Source organism: Armigeres subalbatus, chromosome 2 (genome assembly GCF_024139115.2).
Source record: "Armigeres subalbatus isolate Guangzhou_Male chromosome 2, GZ_Asu_2, whole genome shotgun sequence".
NCBI lineage: Eukaryota > Metazoa > Arthropoda > Insecta > Diptera > Culicidae > Armigeres > Armigeres subalbatus.
The window spans coordinates 349,867,217-349,890,647 of NC_085140.1; the positions used below are offsets into that span (position 1 = coordinate 349,867,217).

At 37.8% G+C, this 23,431-nt stretch overlaps 1 pseudogene; it reads right to left on the bottom strand.

Moving 5' to 3' along the window:
- The window catches only part of LOC134212915 (thioester-containing protein 1 allele S3-like), a 51,542-nt pseudogene extending 37,552 nt beyond the window's left edge, over positions 1–13,990 (bottom strand).
- Between the last annotated feature and the right edge of the window lie 9,441 nt (positions 13,991–23,431).

Genomic DNA, 23,431 nt, shown 5'->3' on the forward strand with positions numbered 1-23,431 from the left:
CGAACAGAAACCCTGCAAAGATTATGTTCGGTTCTGGCTGCAACCGTATAAGTAGACGGGAAGCGCAGCGAGCTAGCTGGGTGCACCAGGTTTCAAATTTTGAGCAACAGAATATATTTGTGTATTGTTTTATGTTCAGATTTATTCAGTTTTATCTGTTCAGATGTAAGCTAAATAAATTAAATGAATTTCTGTGAAAATCGAGGGAAGGAATAAGAGATCATGGTTGAGCAGACATTGTAGAAATGATAATTTTGTATTTTACAATGAGTTACAAGAACATTAGAACGATATGTAAATTAGAAACACTTTTCAGAAGGATAGTGTTCGTACAATACTTTTTCCCAGGTCTTTCAATACTTCGCTATAGTTACTATACACTACTAGTAAACGGACCCTGCTTTGCTCGAAACTGACAATAATTTTTTATCACTTGTCATAGTCTTATTAATACTATCCCATTTTATTTAACCACTTCATTGTGTCTTTGTATATACCGTTGTCCATTGGCGTAACTAATGAAAAATTCTAGGGGGGGGGGCTAACTTTTTTTAAAACTTTTCTATTTCAACACTCATAACACAGAAAATTTACCATTTTCGCTCGAATCAGCTGATGTATATTGTTCGCAAGTTGGTCTACCAAACATCAATGGACGACTTGAGTATTTCAAACGATGTTCATCGACGCTCAGCCCTGTTACAAAAATCAGGAAATGTCGTAGGATTCCCAAAATACTTGATAGGTTCAGAAAACCATAGGTGTTGCGCTCGCCGTAAATAGAATGTGAAGCACGATCCTTATTTTTAAAGGATTTTTGAGTTGTTTCGAACCTAGAATATAAATTAAATATTGGATAAATTAGTTAGTTAAACTCTTTTCGCCAGCTTTCAATTACTGGCCCGGCAATTCCTGCGATCTTTCAAACCGCGATTTGACCACAACACACTAACCTTTCTTTTCTGATAGAATAACATCTATGATGATTTAAAAAATCAGTTTTACATCCATTACAACTTATTGGTCGTTAATTTTCAATTTAGTTTAAAAAATTGCAACAAATTAACTTATAAGAGCATTTGTTAACACATAGGAACATTTAACACATCTTTTCTCTCAGTAGGTCTGTTTCACGCCTTTTCACGACATTTTCACTGGTTTCATTGCTGCAGTGACAATAGGAGCTTAAAGAATTAAAAGAATGCGGAGTTTCTAAAATCCATCAGAAAGAATACACACGGTATGTTTGTCCGAAGAGGCTTATATTCAAAAATCAGTATCTCCAAAACACCCACTACACGAAAGAATAGGTTTTCCTAGGTTTTCACGTAGGTGCATTTTAAAATGTTCTATCGGGGGTCATTTTTCCATACATTTTTTGGGGGGTTAAATCGGCTATAATTTGAGATTTCTATGGATTTTGCACCAAAAATAGCGAAAAATATAAAAATTGTTCTAAATCCCCCGATAAAACATTTTAGTTTACCCTCTATATGAAAGAGGAGAGCCTATACTTTCGCGTGGTGGGTATTTCAGAGATACTGATTTTGAAAAATAATATTTCCCCATAGAGACACCGTGACAAAGTTCTTTCTTATTCAACTTTCAGTTACCTCTACTTGAGTTTTACCGAACCTTTCTCAAGAAGCCTACAGTGATAATTAAAATGCGCTGCAGCTTTTAGGATTCGTATTAGTTAGGAAGGTTAAGATCATATGCTCGAATTAGATAACAATTACTCACAAAACCCTGGAAAAACTTGAAAATCTCAAGGAATTGTCCATTATTCCTTAAGTACTTCTAATACTAATAAATAATATATTTTTAATTCACTTGTTGATGATGTATTTCCTTTGGTATTTCATAAGTTAAAACTTGTTTTGAGCGGTCCAGATTTTGTCGTGAGCAAGCCTTATAACAATTGCTCGAAGTTCAAAAACTTGAGCGAATAGATTCAATTTGCTGTAGTTTTTCGAAGAGAGGGATTTGATAATGAAGACAATCCTTTCTCTGCATTTACCCCCGTATATAATCAGTGGACTAGATATGAGCAATACTTATACAAAGTAACAAATTTTCTAGGGGTCACTGTTTCAGCTACTTAGAATGCTTCTAGAAAAGATTGATCGGACGGTGAGATGACTAAAATATAAAAGACCTTTTTGAACGATATTGCTATACGACCTTCAGACTACCGGTGAGAGCAATAACCCATTCTCACCTCCCAGACCCATTGTCAGCCCCGATGGCGGTACGTATTTCGATCTCAATAGCACGATCGACTTTAGTGTTTCGCACTTGATTCGACTAATTGGACTTGCCATAACCTTAATGTTAAGTTTGGATTAGATATGCTGTTAATTAAGGTGAGTTGAAAAAACGCGTTGAGGCGTTCAATGAATCGCCTGCTTTGAGCGTGCTTACAGCGGCACACTAGGAGTAAACTTTCTGAAATCAGTATGGCGAAAGGCATCTAAGGTTAGTTTTCTCAAAATTAAGCACCCTAATCGACAAAAAATTTGGTAGGCGTAGTAGCGGACACCATCCTTCATAACCGGTACCAAATAGTTTTGCGTGAAAAGTTCCTAATTTTAAGTAAACCCGCGTTAGATGTCTTTCGCCATACAAATTTCTGGCGGTTAACTCATGCCTGCTATGGCGATGGCGCCTGGATGTGGAAGCGGCGGGTAGAAAATTAGCCACTGCCAATAATTCATTCGGGTTAAGCGGAGCGATTTTCTATTCACTTGCCTAGCGCGCATATTCATACCATGTTATAAGCCATGAGTTATAGAGATGGCAAGATAGGCAAGATGCACGTGGTGTTTTCGAGGCGCAACGCGTTTTGCTGTTGATGATGACAATGATGCTGATAGCTTACGCTCTTCACTATTCGGCAGAGCGCTCTCCCACTCTCCCACTCACGCATTTGGAGTGTTATGCTACGTACACACCAGTCAAGCAGTTTGACGAACATTGACTCCGCCCCCAAGAAATCGCTTCGGTTGCTGCTTTGCTTGAACGTGTGTGAAGTTGTTCGAACAACCATTTGACAGTTGGCGGCTCGGTTGGAAAAAATTAAAACGGTTTGATTTTGGTTTGAGTTGTCAGGGGCGGAATCAAGGTTAGCCGAACATGTTGGAGCATTTGTAGTGAAGTTGCACAAACCCCCATATATTTTAAGAAGGTTGGTGCTCAAGTTGCCGCTTTGGTCGTTCGTGTGTGTATTATTGGTCGAATGAATTGATTGTTCGTGCCGTTGTTGGTAAAACTTGATGGATGTTTGAACAAACGAGAGGTGGAGTCAATGTTGGTCGAACTGCTTGACCGTGTGTACGTTCCATTACGGGGTTGGGTCGATGGTAGGCTGCACTCACTCTCTCGTGCAATAACGACGGCGGCGATGGGAGCTCTTTTGCTTGGCTGGGTAGTGGGTAAACATGTCATGTCAGTGCTACTGTGGGTGCATTTATTCAGGGAGTTCGTTTTTTTCAATCGTCGTTAGGGTCGGTGTACCAGTAATGGTGGTATTGGTAACAGATAAAGGATACGTAAATAAACTAATTTCGTCGTCATACGTAAAAAACATATGCCAAAATGATACCCATCCATTTGTTTTTGAAAGGATGTGAAACAGAGAACGGCATTGGTTGAAAGCAGGCATTGCAATATCATCTGAGTACAAGATATTATATTCGCATATTCAAAGATATTACCCCCAACTAAAGAGCACTCTAAAAATAGATGTTATCTGTCGAGCATTTGATGATGCTTCTAATATTCAACGCAGTTTTGGGGTTTGTTTACGTTGCGAAGGTGTTGCTACAACAAGAGCTGTGATTTATAAGTTTTCTATGACTAATTTAATTCATTGATTAAAGTAGAAACTCATTTCATTGCCAAACACATGCCAATTTATTAGCCAGAGCAGTTCTGCTATGCGATATATCGAAAACCTAGTTAGAATATACATTTTAAGATAACTTGAAGCTAGTTTTTCTAAATAAACAATATAAAGTGAACAGCCTAAAAGCAAAAGCAAACATTCCGTATGGTAGTTAGGGTGCCAAACAAAGGACTTAAAACCACTATGGTGCAAATGGTTCACTCAACGTTCACTCAAAATAGCAATAAATGTATTTCTTAAGAGACATCAAGTACGGAGTTTCACCTAGGGTGAATAATCATTTACAAAGCAATCGTTTATACTAGAAAATAAAAAAAAAATCATGGAATTGGTTTAAAAGCCGTAATCATATGTTACGCGAAATATGTATAGCGATCTTTTTTCAACAATACTCATTAAGAAAAATTTAGATATCACTGGTATATCACTATTAATGATACTGCCATCTTATACAGCTCCAAGGCTTCAACATTTCCCTTAACTTTAGTTAGTTATTGGAACACGAACCAATGATAATAATGTTCTCGAAGGGAATAAAAAAAATCAAAGCAGTACACTTTTTTTGTGGCGTCGCAACACCACTGTTACTGGTACAACTACCCTAGTGCGTGTTTCGTTTCGTCCGTCAGTACGGTTTTGAATGTCGCACTATCGCAGGCGTGTGTTTATTTTTCTGCTCCGGAAAGTAAGAAGAATAATTGATTAGTGCGGTACGTTTTGTGTGAGATTTTCTGTCTTCGTCGCGGTATAAATAAGTTTAAAAAAAAGTTCTATAATCGAACTGTAGTGTGAATCGCTTTTGTCGACAAAAAATGGTCTGTGGTCGAAATGAAATGGTCTGTGATCGCATCCGCAACTCCACAACGGCTGGATGGATTTCCTTCATTTCTTCAGCAGATATGTTCGTAATAGTTTTCGACGGGTTTGCGGGAACCACGAGTAAAGTTAAGTAAATCGTGAAAAGCTAAAATTAAAATTCGTATGGAAATACTACATGGGCTTGAGCCCACATGAGCCTACTATGCATAGTGTTGCTTTTTGCCGATTTTGTGCGTTTTCTAATAGCATCGTTTCTGTTGATTTGGAGAAGACGTTACATATGAAAAGCGAATTCTTTCGAGAAAATATTTGAAATGATTAATCCACTTAAAAGTAAGATAAAAATTTCACTTATCCATCGAAAACAGATATGAGCAAAGTGTCAGTAGGAAAGTTGCAGCGGATGGTATTTCAAGCCACTTTGCCAAAGACACCAAAGACTGCGTCGTTTTCTGTAAAAGGACCCTAAAATCAGTTTTTTGAGCAAAACTTTTTTCTTCGTTTCAGGTACTTTTATTACCTTCTACAAAGTTGTTTGGCTAGCAAAAATACACGTTTTTGTAACACATTGTAAAGTTTTATCCCTTTTAATTGAAAAGTTATTTCAAAATATGTGTTTTTTCTAGGGTTGTTTTAGAATCGTATAACTTTATCCAGCGCAAAATGCACACATCTTTTCAGTACACTGAAACTGCTGTATGTTAACTCTTGTCTAGCGGTTGAAGTTTGTGTTTACACGAAATTACACGTGAGTTATATAGATTTGAAATGCCCTACTTTTTGCACTTCTCAAACACTAAGTTTATGTAAATTCTATAGGATCACAATAAAGTTAAATTTTAATAGGTGGCCAATAGGTACATAGTATATAGCAACACGTAAACGAGTTGAAGAATCATTGAGAAGAGAGGGGGGGAGTTATTTCGGTTATTGTTTATAAAACGAATAAAGGAAGAATGCAGAAAGAAGCAAAAGAAAAGCGGAGAAGAAAACAGAAAAATGAAAAAAGGTAGGTAGAAGATAGCAATAAAGAAGCAAAGAGAGAGGAATAAAGAAGGGGCGTATGTAATATTCAGCCCAAGAGTGACGATTTTCTGCCTTTTGTAGTATATTTAAAACGGCATTGACAGGGTACATTCCGATTTGCATTTATGTATCGATCTATCTTCCTGTCAAACTATCTACTTATGTGCAATTGGTACCGGAAAAAAAATTGAATTCCATCTTTTCTTTTATATAGGTATATTATATATATATAAAAACAAAGATGGCATTTGTACGATCGCGCATCACTCAACAATAAACAACCCAATTTTTGCAAATTCATATTAATTTTCTTCTTCTATTCACGAGGAAAAATGTTATGATGAAATTGAAATACACTGGATTCTGTTTTTACACGATTTACATTTTCTCAATTTTCCACTCATCCTAAATGTTTAACGCATATGAATTATCATGTGATTTTTCTTTGATTTATTCTGGATTTTTTGAAACATGTTGCGAAGATTTTGGAGGTAAATTGAACTCACACGATCAAAAATACGAGCGAAAAAAAAATCGTGTAAAAACAAAATCCTGTGTACTTTGAAAATCAAAAATCAATATTTTCGGGGAAATGGTTTTTCGTATAGAGTAGAGTGGGGCAAGAGTACGCACTTAGTTTTCAGTCGATCATGTGGCCCTTATGAAGCAAGCTTCTGCATATCAAATCAGTGTCGATGATTCATATACTCTTCCTTTATGTTACCCAATGGAAAACATATTGAAATAATTTAGATTCGTTTTAGTAGAACCCTTACTGCAAGACAAGTGAAAAACGCACTCTTACCCCACCGGTGGGGTAAAAGTGCGCATCGGGTGGGGTAAGAGTACGCATTTATCCAATCATGTGCTTTAAATATATATTAACACAAATAAGAGTTAATAACATTTAATTGATGTTTAATGAGCATATGTTAGGGAATGTTTAAAGATTACGTAACTCTTAAAGGGGGAGGGGGTCCTAAAAATGTGCACTTTCATACGAAAAACCATTGTTTTTTATATATACAAAAAACTACAAAGGTAAAAATATATATCAGGTTTCACGTGGCGAATACAAACGCATTTTCCTTAACGTAAAATTTGGCTATTTCATCACCCCTCCCCCCTATTTTACACTATTTGTATGAATCCTCTAAAAATTATATGGATCGCCACACATCTCGCAACCCCTCCCAGCTAAACGTTGCGTAATTTATGAATGATTCTTTTGATTAAATGAAATTATCATTTAGATGAAATTGTGTTTTCGTACTATGTTTGGGTGTATGTACAACAAGTCCAAATACAATTTCATTATTTCGCTTCAGTGCTTTGTTCGCTAAGTCCTTTTTAACACCGAATTACTTCAATTTATCCTAAAAACTTGTGATAATTTCGAATTCTGTCCCTTTTTTCTTAGTTGTGGATCTTTACGCTTTGGAAGAAGTCTTATTTCAGCCGGAGATACGGGTTTGACATCAGAACTTGAAGATTCATATGCGTACTCTTGCCCCACCGGTTCCTGCGTACTTTTACCCCACAGTCCCAAAAATTATCCAAGTATTGGTTTTGACTTCTTGGAAAACCAACCGGATTGGTGTTCTGTACCATAAAGTACTCTATACAATAGGTTATCGAAATGGTATAATGTTCACCTGATTGAACGTATATATGGTAATGAAATACTAGTTGCGAAAACCCAATTATTTTTTAGCAAAATGGCCAAAAAGTTATCTAACTCCATATCTCCATTGTTGTTTATTCAAATCGTTTTCAATTACACATGATAATAGTTGCACAGAATACCTGTCAAACTGATGCAGTGCTGCTAGTTTATCTTTTTATTACTACAAAAATCGAAAACGTACTCTTACCCCACGCGCACTCTTGCCCCACTCTACTCTAATTTGCAAGGAATTTTTAAATTGTGACCATCTACATATAAAACAAAGTTGGCATTCCGTGCATCACTTAAGAATAGACAACCCAATTTTGCAAGTTCATTTGCTTTTCTATTTTCAATGTATTTGGAAAAAATGTATTTGTAAAATCAGAAACAAATCTCTTCTAAGCAATGATTTTTCGTACAATTGTATGAGCATTTCAAATCTTCAGAGTACCAGGACTGTATATGTATATATATATATAGTTAGCATTTGTATGACCGCGCATCACTCAAGAATGGACTGCCCAAATATTTCTGATTTATATCCGCTTTCTCCTTCTATTTACAAGGAAAAATGTCTTAAAATCATATAAATATATATCATATAAAACTGAAATACTTTAAAAATCAAAACTCAATGCTTGACACGCATATAGGCGATGTACACGACATAAATTTGTATTGGTGTAAACGAGAAAAACGGATAGTAGGAAGATTTATTATTCGATCAGTGCGGGAGAATAATTTCGGCTTTGCAAAGCAGTAATTAAATTTCCGGGTTTACCATCAAGGCAGATTCGTTCGGATGTGTCACAAGAGTTATTATTGTTTTGCGAAAAAGTTATTTATGTTTTAGTTGACAGAAGTTGGTTTTACATAATCTGTGTGAATTTTCACGATTCATCGTTCAGGACTGTCGTGATGTGAACTAGTGTTAATAACGAAGCAGATCGATAGCTAAAATGTGTTGGGAGTTGGCACATCAGTTCCGATTAATGCCGAAGAGTTATTTCCGATGTGTTTAGCAAAATCTGCTATTGATGTGTGTTTGGCACGTCATTTCGCTGAATAAGATCCCGAAGAGCTAAATTCATCAAAAATTCTGTTGTCTCGAAGAGTGGAAGTGTAATATCTGTTTTATTTAGCAGACAAGCTTTGTTTTTGTTGTATTTACCAGAAACGTGCTATTGCCTGACACCCCAGTTCGACGAAGAAGATCCGAAAGTGCATAAGAGTGATTTCTGCTTTGTATAGTAGAAAATATGTTCCTTGATTACTGTGTTGGAACGTGCTACCGCTTCGCACGCCAGTTCTTTCAAAAATGTCTCACAAAGTTTGGAAGAATCATTGTTTTGCTTAGACGCAATGTTTAGAGCGTGTTGGTACGAGCAGGTTATCGCACTCTTGATTATCGAGAGTGTCGCAAAGTGCAATAGAGTGGATTTTTTTATTATTTTGTCTGGCAAACTATCGCTTGACTCATCAATTCGTCTCAGAGCATCATTTGTCAGTGGCAGAGGTGTAGCAGCATGGAGTCACCGTTGGAATTCTGGGACAGCAGTGGCACGGTACCGCTAATTGACGTAAAGTTGTCGTAAGTTTTTTTTATTATTTCAATAACATAATACATTCCACAACATTATTTCTGATCTTCGGATAATTCTACACCATATAAGTACCACGGAAGCTCACCAAATTGTTTGTATAGCGAATCAATCATTTACAAAAAAAACTCTGTGGAGATGGTACCTTTCTCGTGTATTAAAAATATAATTAGAAAATCACATTAGAGAAATCAAAATAACACTTTATTAGAGGATCAACTTTTCCATCAAGCCACTATCTGATTGCACAGCAAAATATCTAAAACATGTATTTTTGTTTCTATGGGGACCCTTGAGTAATAAACACTCCTTGTACCTCTTCTTTAACTCCCGATCGCAATATCTATCCACGCCAACAAACCTCTAGTCCGCATAGCATGTCGACTGCTCTATTGCTAACTAAACGGATAATACAAACCATCAAGCAAATACTACAGATTTTACACACACACATAGGGTTATTGCTCCTGGACTTCATCTCATAACTCCGATATTCATCCTACGGAAGATAAAGCAATGAGAAGTAATTTTATTTGTTTCTTATTTTTGTGATTTTTCAGCAATTAGCAAGCATGTTAACAAAAAGAAGCTACGAAATTGGTGCCGTATTTCTTTATTTTACGATGAGATGAATATTTGTTCAGTGAGATGAAAAATGGAACAGTTCCTTGCATACCCACATACATTTTTGCCGTTTCAACGTGTTAGCCTCATGATATACACTCAGCGAACTGGACTATCGAAATTCATAATTAGCGCATTATGTGTTTCCGACTTTTCATTCCACCAACAGTACTTCATATACGCAGCTAGCTAACCATGTGCTCAAGACACGAAAAATAAACAAATTTTAAATTGCTTGGATCTGTATTTTCATACATCGCTTCCTGATTTAGTCCGCCAACCTTATTCGCTTGCAAAAAAAAATCGGCCTAGAAAGATAATTGAACTCTCCACCAAGCCCTTGCGCTATTCGACTGACGCGCTTGCCATCTGGACTATAAAACAGATGAGAGATGAGTAGTGATAAAAGACTACAATTTTCTTCGTTTTATATTATATGAATCTGATAATTATCTGAAGGAGAATCGTTTACATGTATTGATCAAAACCAAATAAACCGCACTTATGCAATGAGCTGGCATGACAAATATAACATTCTCTGAGTGGCAACAAATTCTACATACTAGCATTCCTCTCCTTTCCCAACTGACTATAAGGACTTGGCCGGCGCCGTTATGACAATAAAAGTTGCTAGAATAAATGGTGTAGCCAGATAATTGGTCGGGGGGGGGGGGGGGGTTTTTTTGGTTTCTGAATTGCCTTTGGTGGAACGATTTCAATGGTTCATCTATGTTACTGGTAATAAACTCTATTCAGTTTTTATTCTGACAGACTTTGCGTCCCGCATCGCCAAATACAATGGTTCATTGCGTTTTCTGGCAAGTAAAACATTGAGCGCAATGAACCATTTACCAATATATACACGAATGTCTAGACACAACCGATATAGTGCAGGATTATCGCTGTTTTATTGGAATGCTTTCCTTAAATGGATCATTTCCTTGATCATTTAATATTTGTTGTTTTAAAACAACATTGCACATTTAAGGGTTAAAACGACCGTTTAGAGCATGGACGATGGGAATTCCATCAGTGTTACGTTTGTTTGTCTGTGGTGTTAGTGTAACAGAGGTCTATCAGTCCGTTTTAAATTTTGACCAACTATTCTTGTATTTTGAATAGAATGTATTTTTATCATGTGTTCAAAGCTATGCAAGAAATCTCTGAAGTAATCCTTAAAGATTTGTACTCGTAACTGAAGATCTACCAGACTGTTTCAAATATTGTACACATTCCTATGTGTGAATAGAATGTGTTCGGAGTATATTTTCTGAATGGCCCAGGAAATGAATGGGCCAAAGGCCACATTGTATTTTAAGGAGCACAAAGATCATGTACCATATTTGAAACTTCTCGAAAGACCTTTGATTACGGGTGTACGCCTTAAGATCTCACACCCGAGATTTCTTGGATATCGCAACACATATGCTGTGGTTATATTCTATTAGAAGGACCATAAAGAGAATGTACCACTTTTGAAACAAGTCGATAGAACTTTGATTATGCATGTTGACTTTAAACCTCACTCCATATATTTCTAGAATAGTGCAGTATATATGTAGTGATCCCATTTTATACTAAAAACCACAAAGAGCATGTACCTCTTTTAAAACTTTGATTCTAGTCGATAGAACTTTGGTTACGCGTTACGGTTACGTGTAGACCCGAGGCCTTTCTCCACCGATTTCTTGTAAAACTGAGATCTTGCTCCAGAGATTTCTTTTTCAACACTGATGGTACTGGTCGTAAGATATTCATACGACAAAACTTATGACAATGTTTCATAAGAATTGAACTATCTCTCTTAATGAATCTTAAGATCATATTTCGTTCAAATCTATCTTCTTACTGGATATCTATCAAGACGATTCCTCGAAGCGTCGGTGGACGTGTGGTGTGATCACACGCCTCCTAATCGCGACGTCCATGATTCGAAGCCAGGTTACACTTTTTTTAAACGAACATGAAATTTTTCAAAAGATTGTCGTATGAAATGCATTCCATTAGTGAATCGTATGAAAATCAATACATTTTCTTGTGGCGAAATTTCAAAAGAGAATCGTACACTACTAAAAATCCACACATATTTATTGGCAAAAATCCATCGATTTAACTTATGATGTAAATCAGCGCACACATAATCATTCAACACGCGAACTACTAATAAAATATGTATCCAAATAAACTCTATGTGTGGTCTCGAATTAGCAATTATTTAATTTATGTGTGGTTCTATATCGATTATATTAGGGTGGAGCTATTGCAAAAATTTATAACGGCGACACATAAATCTTATATAGATATTTTTGGCAGTGTATGATAGTCTTGCGACCAGTATCCTCAGTGAACGCAAAGCATATGTTGTGATGCAATTTATTCTATGGACCACAAATGGGTTGTAATAATAATTTGGGAATGAAAATAAGTAAAAGTATATAAAAGTATAATATTGCATTTGCAATTAAATTGGAGAGAGCTTAAAATCTTTTGATATGACTGAAGTAACACATTTCTATCAAATCTGGTTACAGTTACTTGATTGTGACCAAATTCAGACAGTATACTGGTCGTAAGACGATCATACGATTTTCTTTTGAAATTTCGCCACAAGAAATTGTTTTGATTTTGATATGATTCACTAATGAAATGCATTTCATATGACAATATTATGATACATTTTATGTTCGTTTAAAAAAAGTAAACCGTGGACGTTGTGATTAGGAGGCGTATGATCACACCACGCGCCCACCGACGCTTCAGGGAAACGTCTTGTTGGATAAACAATAAAAAGATTGATTTGGCCGATATATGATCCTAATATTTTCATAGTTCAATTCCTATGAAACATTCTCATAAGTATGGTCGTATGAAATACTTGCGACCAGTATGCTCAGTGTATAAGTTGCGACACCTAACTTGGAACATATGTGCTACTCGAGAAATTGTGTTTTACTTCTGAAGCATACAATCTATCGCAACACTACCACCATATTAGCTGCAGATAAAATGCAACACAAAATTGTTTCTATTCTCTGCATATGAAAACAAAGAGTTATCGCTATTCTCTCTTGTTGCTTGCTTTTTGTATTTTTCAGCGACAATTAAACTCCTTGACACATCCACACATACACGAACACAAAAGGCGAATGGTTACAGAAAAGTCATTTTCTTCGCACTCACTCTCATATTCCTCAGTCAGGAGAGGCTTAATTCAATAACAAAAACATTTCATACAGTAACCATAGAGGAGTGTATAGCGACACCGCATCTCTCTGACGGTTTTGTTCACGCTCTAGGTTCGAATCCTGGTGACAGCCATGGGAGGGGGAAGGGGGTGGGGCATTTTAAAGAGACTGTAAAGGTGTTCGGCCGTACGGCACACTATTTTTTGTACATTTTTTATAGCCTAAAGAGACTAATAGAAATTTTTGGATTTGGGCAAAGCTTCTTAGTTGTCGACCAAGTGTGACTAAGAAGGACGGCAGGGCTGTGACTCATTCCCTTGCACTTTCAATTTTCATAGATTGTTTGTACTTCGCGAGGGTCAAGTTTATAAAATAATGTGCAGTGAATGGTATGGTTTTACTGCTATCGCGCTGTATTTCTTTAGAGACAAAGAGACGTTTTATTCAAAATTCAAAGTTTGACAAATGGCAGCATTATAAATACGGCACATGTAGCATAAATAGCATAAACAAATTACAACCAGCACTCTAGTTTCAAAATTTATCAAACCAGAATGTTGATTACTTCAAAATCACAATAAAAAAATATTCACTTTGTAATTCCCCAGTTAGTCACCGACCGATTGATATCTCTGAAACCAATCTGTGAAACAATAACACAAACGAATTCTTCAAAAAGATGCTTTCACGAAAACGTAAAATTCACAATATATCACAAAGCATTCGATACATTTCTTAATTGATCCTCAAAAATCTTATTTCTCTTCAAACATTCGCATACGCAGATTCACTTCTTCAGTTCCTTAGACTTTATCTCTTGCGCATCGGGGATTTTTCGCAGATTCGGGATTCCCCCTCGGGAAGCCGCTATAAATGAGCCATATCAAAGCACTTCAACTGACCCCTGACACTCGGTGCGCTCGATCAGCAGCCCACAGCACAGCAGAAGCGGCAAGATCCACATGTTCTTCTGCGAAATCCATCGCCGTCTCGCCGGACACTCGCACCACGATCGCGGTTCCGCCGTTCCCATTGCAGTTCTGTATTCGGTTTCCGCGCGCGTCCACGTTGCTCACTCTCACTCAATCTCAGAACAAACGCTCCTAAGATTTCCGTCCCAAGCCCTTGTTAATGCGTCCACTCACGACGAAGATCACTGCTGAACTATCGGCCTGAGCTCGCATAGGAAGAGAATTTATTTTGCATCCTTATCAATCATACATGTGCATTATTAACAAATGGAGTAAGAAACAGTGCATAATACTCATTTCTAAGAAATCAAATCATGCTTATGTTTAAGTAAGGAACTCATAATTCAAGCGATTTTGCACATATTTATGAGTAGGCAAAGGCGGTATAATATGCATCTCTAAGGCAATACTTACTTTTCAACGCAATTTATGCAAACTTTGTGTTTTTGGTAGTCCAAAAAGTCGCTAATGTGTTGCTGTGAGTAGTCATATAAAAATGTCACAGAGAACACGTAATGAAGCTTTTTTGAAAAGACGTGAAAAATGGATTTCAACAAGTGCCAGGGCAAAACGCCCCACCGTAACCAAAGACGTTTTATAGCCCTTGGTTAGTATTTATCTACATATACCATAATAAAAAGGTTACAAACCCCTATGTGCATGACATAAGTCCATTTTCTTCTTTTTCTTCTTCTCCTTCTTGTTCTTTTTGGCATCACATCTCCCATTTGGAAATTGACGCCTCGCAGCTTTGTACTCATTCAGCACTTCCAAAGTTATTAACTGCGCGGTTTCAAAGCCAAAGTACCATTTTTGCATTCGTATATCATAAGGATAACACGATGATACTTTAATGCCCAGGGAAATCGAGACAATTTCCAGTCCGGAAATTGCCTGGACCGGCAAAGGGACTCGAACCCAGCCACCCTCAGCATGCTCAGTTAGCTCCACGCCGCCTAATTTCGTATTTCACGCCGATGATTGGCTAACACAAAAATCACAGTATACTGTGCGTCTGCATCTGCCGAAACAAGGCAATTTATCAGGCATTAATTACCTTTGCTTACCTTTAGCAGATTTGTTTGCTTTTAACTCTGTCACTTTTACCCGCATTGTCGTGTTGAATGTTAGGTCATCTAAGAACTTCTTGGTTACAGACCTACAAATCAGAGAGCGTAGCGATGCACTTCTAACTTCATGTGGAATAACCTCATTCTGGTCGCATTGGTTCATCATCTTTTTAAAGGTTTGAATGTTACATGTCTTAATTGGTTTAGTGCTTATATACGCGGCTACAAGTCAATACTATGAATGTTGGATTTAGATTCCCAGTCTGGTAGGATTTTTCTTAAACTTCCCTGGACATGGATTATCATTGTGATGGCCTCGTCGTGATATGCGATTGCAAAAATGGTAACTTGTTTTTTGGGTGCAGCAGCCGAATTCCGGTGATTCAAGAAAAAATTGAAAAATTTCTTTACAAATAGAGATTTATAAATTTTCTTTCTCTTTCCAAAAATTTCTTCTCTTCATACCGTATTCCGATAGACTGAAGAGAAAGAAAAAACTAAAATTTCTTGCGAAGAAAAATATTAGTTCACTTATTTTCCACTAGATGTCTTTTGACATCTATTTGTATACTAATTGTTCAAAACATCCTCATATCGAAAATAAAGCTTGCTTTCGCTGATAGTTACCGAAATAATGGAGGGAAAAAAATGATAAATATTCAATCTAGTGATGAAAATATGCAGTAATAAGGACTGTTCATTAAAGAAAGTGGACACTTGTTTTTCAAAGGAACATGTTTATTTTGGAACAAATTCATAAGGTTGCTTTATATAAATGACAATCAACATACATGTGATTTTGAATATTGACTTCTCTTTTCTGAAGAATGCTCGGACTTTTCTCTTGACAGCTCCCATTAGATTCTGCACAACTTCTTCCGTAACTTTTCATTGTGCCGCAGACCAAATTAGCTTGAAGCAGTCAACAGAGCTTGCTTCTCTCCCATCTACCTTAAGATCCCGGGTAATTATTGCCCAGTATTTTTCGATAGGACGCAGTTCAGGGCAGTTTGGTGGATTTAGGCATTTTTCGACAAAATCGACTTTTTCGTTCTTCAGCATCTCCAATGTAGCAGAAACGTAGTGAGCCGATGCCAGATCCGGCAAAAACAATAGAGGATCCGTATGCTTTCGGTAGATGGTTAGAAGTCGTTTTTTGATACATTATTTTCTTCAATTTTCACCGTTGTTTGTGAAATACGGAGTCACAGGAGAAAATTGCTTGCCATACCAAAACATTTTCTCAATTTTTTTCGTTTCGGATATATCGCACGTCATAAGGCACATCTGTCCTCTGTTAAGCGTTGAAAAAATGTGGCGCTGGAAGTGTACTGGTGTCCAATTTGACGTATATCTCGTCGTCCATCAAAATGCACTGTACCATTTGTGCAGAATTAATCTGCGAGTTGATAAACTGATCCGACCTATCGTTCGTAATTTCTAAGGTTTTTTCAAATTTTTCAGGTGTGCTGCAAAAGTAAACAATTTCTTTACACACAGAGTGAAAATTACCATTTTTTCGTTAATTTTTAACCTTAAACCATTCATAAAAAGGTGTCCACTTACTTTAATGAACAGTCCTTAGCTGACTCTCTGAAAATTCTCTGAAAATCTCTTTAGCTTAGCTTTAGCTTAGCTTTAGCTTAGCTTTAGCTTAGCTTTAGCTTAGCTTTAGCTTAGCTTTAGCTTAGCTTTAGCTTAGCTTTAGCTTAGCTTTAGCTTAGCTTTAGCTTAGCTTTAAGCAGCTTTAGCTTAGCTTTAAAGCTTAGCTTTAGCTTAGCTTTAGCTTAGCTTTTAGCTTAGCTTTAGCTTAGCTTTAAGCTTAGCTTTAGCTTAGCTTTAGCTTAGCTTTAAGCGAGCTTGAACCAGGGCCCTGGCTTAGCTTTAGTTAGCTTTAGCTTAGCTTTAGCGAAGCAAGCACAGCCAAGCTGTTAGCTTAGCGAAACAGCTGTTCCACCCAGCTCCCCACCCACTGAGCTGTTCCCACACAGCCCCACCCCAGCCAGCTGTTCCACACCTGTCTGTTCCAGCTTAGCTGTTCCTGTTCCATCCCTGTTCACCCCACACCCCAGCCCACTGAAACCCAACTGTCCCACCCCTGTTCCTGTTCCAGCTTAGCTGTCTGTTCCCACTCAGCCTGTTCCCAGCCTTTAGCTGAGCCCACCCAGGCCTCTGAGCCCCAGGCTGTTCAGGCTCCCACCCCACCTGTCTGTTCCAGCTAGCTCCCAGCTCCCAGCTCCTGTTCAGCTTAACTCCCAGCCCCACTCCCAGCCCAGGCCTGTTCAGCTTAGCTTTTAGCTTAGCTTAACTTTAAGCAAGCTTTAGCTTAGCTTAGCTTAGCTTTAGCCTTAGCTTTAGCTTTTAGCCAACTAGCTTAGCTTTAGCTTTAGCTTTACTATTTAGCTTAGCTTTCGCTTACCTTTAGCTTAGCTTTAGCTTAGCTTTAGCTTAGCTTTAGCTTAGCTTTAGCTTAGCTTTAGCTTAGCTTTAGCTTAGCTTTAGCTTAGCTTTAGCTTAGCTTTAGCTTAGCTTTAGCTTAGCTTTAGCTTAGCTTTAGCTTAGCTTTAGCTTAGCTTTAGCTTAGCTTTAGCTTAGCTTAAATTTTTTTTGAAAATCTCTTCGAGAATTTCTTTTCTTACAAGAGATTTTTTGACCGGAATCATTAGCTCATTGCTTACTTATTTCTCGCTTATCATTCCTTAGTTTTCTCTTCACACTTCTCATATTTCTCACTTTTCATTATCCAACTCACCATAATAAATTTCCGTTATAGATTACACATTTCCCGTGCGGAATCAATTCAAACGGAATTGCTTCCCCGCGGGATTTGCATCTCTACACATGGGATATTTAACCGTACACTTTTCATACGCGATTGGGTTTACACTTCAGGAAAATATTTTTTTGGTTTACACTTCTGCTCCTGTCACGGGAAACGCAAATCCCGCTCCCATTTAAATTACATGGGAGACCAAATCCCGGGGCCGGGACACGTTTTCCGAACTGTAAACCAGCCTTTACGAGGTGAGCGCCTTAACCGGCACCGCGGAGTTGGTTTCATACTAAGCGCCCAGACATACTCTGCGCTCATAAAGTGGAAACCTATAAATGAACGGATAATCGTTGCCAGATTTAGAACACGGTTTTTAAACGTTACTATAATCCAATGTTAGGCGCCAAACGATGCTGCCAATCTACAAAACTAAGAGAACTTGGAAATGCTAATATCATCTTCCAAACTTAGACGCACATGTTCATGATAGAATTAGAGGCGAAAGTATAGAATTGATAGTTCCGTTAGGATACGGCAGGCATGAAGAATGTTTTTATAGAAGTCGATTTGAAATCGAGCGGAGGGCATTTGTGATGGCCATCCATCAATTCAGCTGTTATTGGTAGACGGTACAGCAGCAGTGCCTTTCTCTGCTTTGTTCTCTCCGAGGCAGCTATAAGTTGGTTGCGACGAGACGGACGCAATGAGAGAAAACAGAACTGTGCAATAAAAATCCTATTCGACTAAATGCTGATGTCATATTAGAAATTTGGAGACAGTACTCGTCGATAGAAAATCCTTCCGCACGCGATGGCATATGAGCAAGTCAAACCACCTTCCTTTTGCCGGTGGAGATATATCAGCTTCCACACTGATATTCTTCCCTCCCCCTTCATACGGGAGCTTGGCAGAAGGAGGAAGGTCGTGTGATATGTGCCATCACAAATATTGCCCTCCGCTCGCTTTCAAATCGACTTCTATAAAAACATTCTTCACGGAGAACCTCAGAAACTCATTAATGGGTAAAATTTCACTCATTTCGAGGAATAAGTGGATCTCCTCATTTAAAGAGTAAATTTGCTTTTACTCATTAATGAGTAAACACCATATACGTCAAAAAATGTGGAATATTTACCCGTTTTTGAGAATGAAATAATGTTCAAAAATGGGTAAAAAACCCCCACTTTTGAAAACAAAATCGTGCGGCTTAAAATATTCTTTTCCATTGCAATGATATAATTAATTTCCACGAGTAACTTAAATTGAATCGTACATTTATTTGATATTGTTCCACTGATAGGTTTGGACTTGCTAAGTCATACATTTTTTATAAAAAAAAAAAGTTTAACCTAATTACATAAATATATGGAAAAAAAATATGATCGGAACGGGTCGTCTTCGTTGGACGTACTTCGTGGACGTTGGCGTACCGATCAGGATGCGGATCCGTATAGATAATAAGTCGATACATGATTCTTGGCGTGCTCCGGAACTTTCTAGAAGTTGCTGCAGCTGGTCTGATCCTGGAAAGGGTACATTTTTTTTAGGAATATTGGGTTGTACCAAGGGTAGGGTTTAAAATTAGGAATATTGAACTATCCCACATTTTCACTTACCTGTTTCTCCCTTTATAAACTGTTTTCCGTGATTAGTTTTCCGCGAGGTTTTCCGTTTATTACATATTTGAAAAAAATGTTCCGCGGCATCAAGTTTGTAAGAAAACTGCAAGTATTTTTTCACCCATTTTAGTGTTCTAAATACCCCTTTAACAACGAAAACTTCATTCTTGAAATGAGTATTTTTTCACTCATTCTAAGTTGTCAAAATTCCCCCATTTTTTGACGTCTTCATACTAAAACTTGAAATGAGTACTTTTTTACTCATTAATGAGTTTTCGAGTTTCACCGTGTTCATGCCTGCCGTATCTTAACGAGAACTATCAAATTCTATACTTTCGCCTCTAATTCTATCATGAACATGTGCGTCTAAGTTTGGAAGATGATATTAGCATTTTTTCCATATCATTGTAAATCGTTTAACTTCACGTAGAAGTAACACACACAAAATCATTAATTTAGTAAGAGAACTTGTACAGCCAACTCAATGCCGTCGTAGATAGAATTTCGTATGAGCGATTTCAGTGCAAAGATACTATCCGACAACTCAACAAATTTCAATCGGCGCTCAGGTTTAGTTTTTTTTTTGTGTACGGTAGAACATAGAACAAATGCTATAAAAATCTTTTTGTTTCACCTTAAACTACCAGCAGTAATTTTTTTTTGTGTTCTCAAATTCTTGGGAAAGGGCAGTGAATATAATAATATTCTTGTTATACTCAACGTATCCCCGGGCCGTGGTCAATCTACGTTGTATGTATGACACTAGGCAATACGTTTACACTGCTAGCTTAAATTTTCAACGTGACGATTAATATATAGAACTCATGAAATCAATGTGAACTCGAGTCGTGGAAAACTTATTCCAGGTTATCCGAGGCTTGTGATAGACCATTTATCACAACGGACCTTTCCATCCACTGAGTGGTAGGCCTGAGCGTCCCGTCCTCTGCTTCAGAGGGGTCCGAAACAGTTCAGTTTCAGGGTAGTAAACTTGTGAGAGAATAGAAGATAGAGGAGAGTGTGGAGCGGCTTGTTGACCACTTCCGGCTCTAGCGACTGCTATGGAACCTATTTATTAGAGAATTGTTTGTAGAGATAGAAACGGTTGTGTTTATGTTCATGATAGATGTTCGGGATCGCTACGATAGAGTTTTCTGTAGCTTAGATGTGATATATATATATATATATATATATATATATATATATATATATATTAGGGTGGTTCAAAAAATCGATTTTACTTCACAGTGCTCATCTGATTCTTTGCCATGTTCTGAGGGTCTTCTGAAAACTTGAGCTCACCTGGATCAAAACCGATTTAGCACAAGGTGTTTCAAGTTTGCATGCAAATTAGTATGGGGAAATTTATTCCTTCATTATACTGATAATGACGCTTCCCCACCAAGCGCAGGTTGAAAGAAAACCTACATAGCCAAAAGCGATACTCAACAGCCTTCACCCAACGAAAACCGCATGTCGATTAATCATCCCAGTAATTAATAATCGATTTTAAGACAGGTTGCGAATCTTTAGTCATGATCGTTAAACTTCTTTGAGGGCATCACTGAAATGTGCATTGCAACATAGTAGCATGAATTTGTGTGTGGTATATTTCGCGCCACGAGCAGCAATGTTGCCTGTTGATGAGTTATGCAATTAGCTCCAGAAAACCACGGTATAGATTAAATTCGATAACTAATGAATCGCCTGCTTTGAGCGTGCTTACAGCGGCACACTAGGAGTTAACTTTCTGAAATCAGTATGGCGAAAGGCATCTAAGGCTCGATTTCTCAAAAATAAGCACTTTCATCAAAAAATATTTGGTAGGCATGGTAGCGGACACCTTCCTGCATAATCGGTACCAAATAGTTTTTCATGAAAAGTTTCTTATTTTGAGAAAACCCGCGTTAGATGACTTTCGCCATACAAATTTCTGGCGGTTAACTCTTGCTGGCTGTTTTGCGCATATACTATAGCGCCTGGATGTGACAGCGGCGAGTAGAAAATCAGCCACTGCCAATAATTCATTATTGGAACGATTAATTGGGATGCGGTTTTCACTGAGTGAAAGCTGTTGAGTATTCCTTTTAGCTATGTAGGTTTTCTTTAACCTGCGCTTGATGGGGAAGCGTCATTAACAGTATAATGAAAAAATTAACTTCCCCATACTATTGTTAAATATCTTGGCTGTGCATATGCACAGCATATGTTTCGAAATGGACAAATTGATATGAAATTTGCGAAAAAGAATCCACGTGTCTTGGAGGGACTCAGACCCTCAACCTCCTACTCTCTAGATAGGCGTGATAACCCCTACACAACAAGACCACTTAAAGGTCACGTTTGCGGAAAACCATCAGAATCCGAGGTACCAACCTCCACCGCAGTTGGCTCTCTTTTTGCAAATTGAATATCTTTCAGATGCTGATTTGTCCAATCTCCACATGGCCTTTACTATTGTATACCCACAATGCACGAAGTGCACATTGTTTATTAAACGAGAGGATCGCACTCCATGCCCCCCAGGAACTGTCTGGGCGGGACGGTATAGAATGCGAATTCAATCGCACTCTGCTGTGCCAAAGGCTTGCTTGGCTAAAGCATTTGATGAGTTTGATGGAGTGCGATCCTCTCGTTTAATAAACAATGTGCACTCGCTTGGCTGTGGGTATACAATAGTAAAGCACATGTGGAGATTGGACAAATCAAGCATCCGAAAGATATTCAATTTGCAAAAAAGAGAGCTAACCGCGGTGGAGGTTGGTACTGGATTCTGATGGCTTTTTCCGCAAACGTGACCTTAAGTGGTCTTGTTGTGTAAGTTATCACGCCCATCTAGAGAGTAGGAGGTTGAGGGTTCGAGTCCCTCCAAGACACGTGGATTCTTTTTCGCAAATTTCATATCAATTTGTCCATTTCGAAACATATGCTGTGCATATGCACAGCCAAGATATTTAACAAAAAAATGGTTTTCGTACGGCCGAGTTGCCGAATAATATGCAATTAATTGTAATCAAGTGTCGGTCTTTCACCGTCATTAGTCGTCTGAGTACACGCGACCGCTTACGTTAAGGCAATCAAACTCATCAAATGCTGCAGCCAAGCAAGCCTTTGGCACAGCAGAGTGCGATTGAATTCGCATTCTATATCGTCCCGCCCAGACAGTTACTGGGGTGAAATGAGGGCGATCCTCGCGATCAATAAACAATGTGCACTCGCTTGGCTGTGGGTATACAATAGTAAAGCACATGTGGAGATTGGACAAATCAAGCATCCGAAAGATCAATACAATTTTCAAAAAAGAGAGCTAACCGCGGTGAAGGTTGGTACTCGGATTCTGATGGCTTTTCCACAAACGTGACCTTTAAGTGGTCTTGTCGTGTAAGGGGTTATCACGCCTATCTAGAGAGTAGGAGGTTGAGGGTTCTAGTTCCTCCAAGACACGTGGATTCTTTTTCGCAAATTTCATATCAATTTGTCCATTTCGAAACATATGCTGTGCATATGCACAGCCAAGATATTTAACAAAAAAATGGTTTTCGTACGGCCGAGTTGCCGAATAATATGCAATTAATTGTTCCCCATACTAATTTGCATGCAAAGTTGAAACGGCTTGTGCTAAATCAGTTTTACTCCAAATGAGCTCAAATTTTCAGAGGACACGCAGAACATGGTAAAGAATTAGACAAGCACTGTGGAGCAAAATCGATTTTTTGAACCACCCTAAATTATATATATATATATATATATATATATATATATATATATTTATATTTAAGGGAAATTATTGAAATCCGTTTTCTGGTGATTGTCGAAGAAGCTATGTAGATTGATATGATAGAGGTACGTGCAGTTTGGGATTAGTATGACCACTAGAGTGGGGCGCAGTTGTATGGGAAAACGCAAACTTCGTTCGATCAAGTGAGATAAAGGTTTTTCTGAATCGTTTTGGGACCCCAATCAACTGTGCAAAATTTGGGCTCGATTGGTTGCGACCTCGCATGCCGCATCGCGTTTTAAGTTTACATGGAGATTAGTGTGGGAAAACGTTCTTTCTTACATTTTTTCTCTTAGCAGCTTCAATTTATCATCAATCACGTGACTCAATACGTGAGCATATAGCCTGGAAGATGCCAAAAGACTTTGCCGAAGAAGGTACGCAGCTGG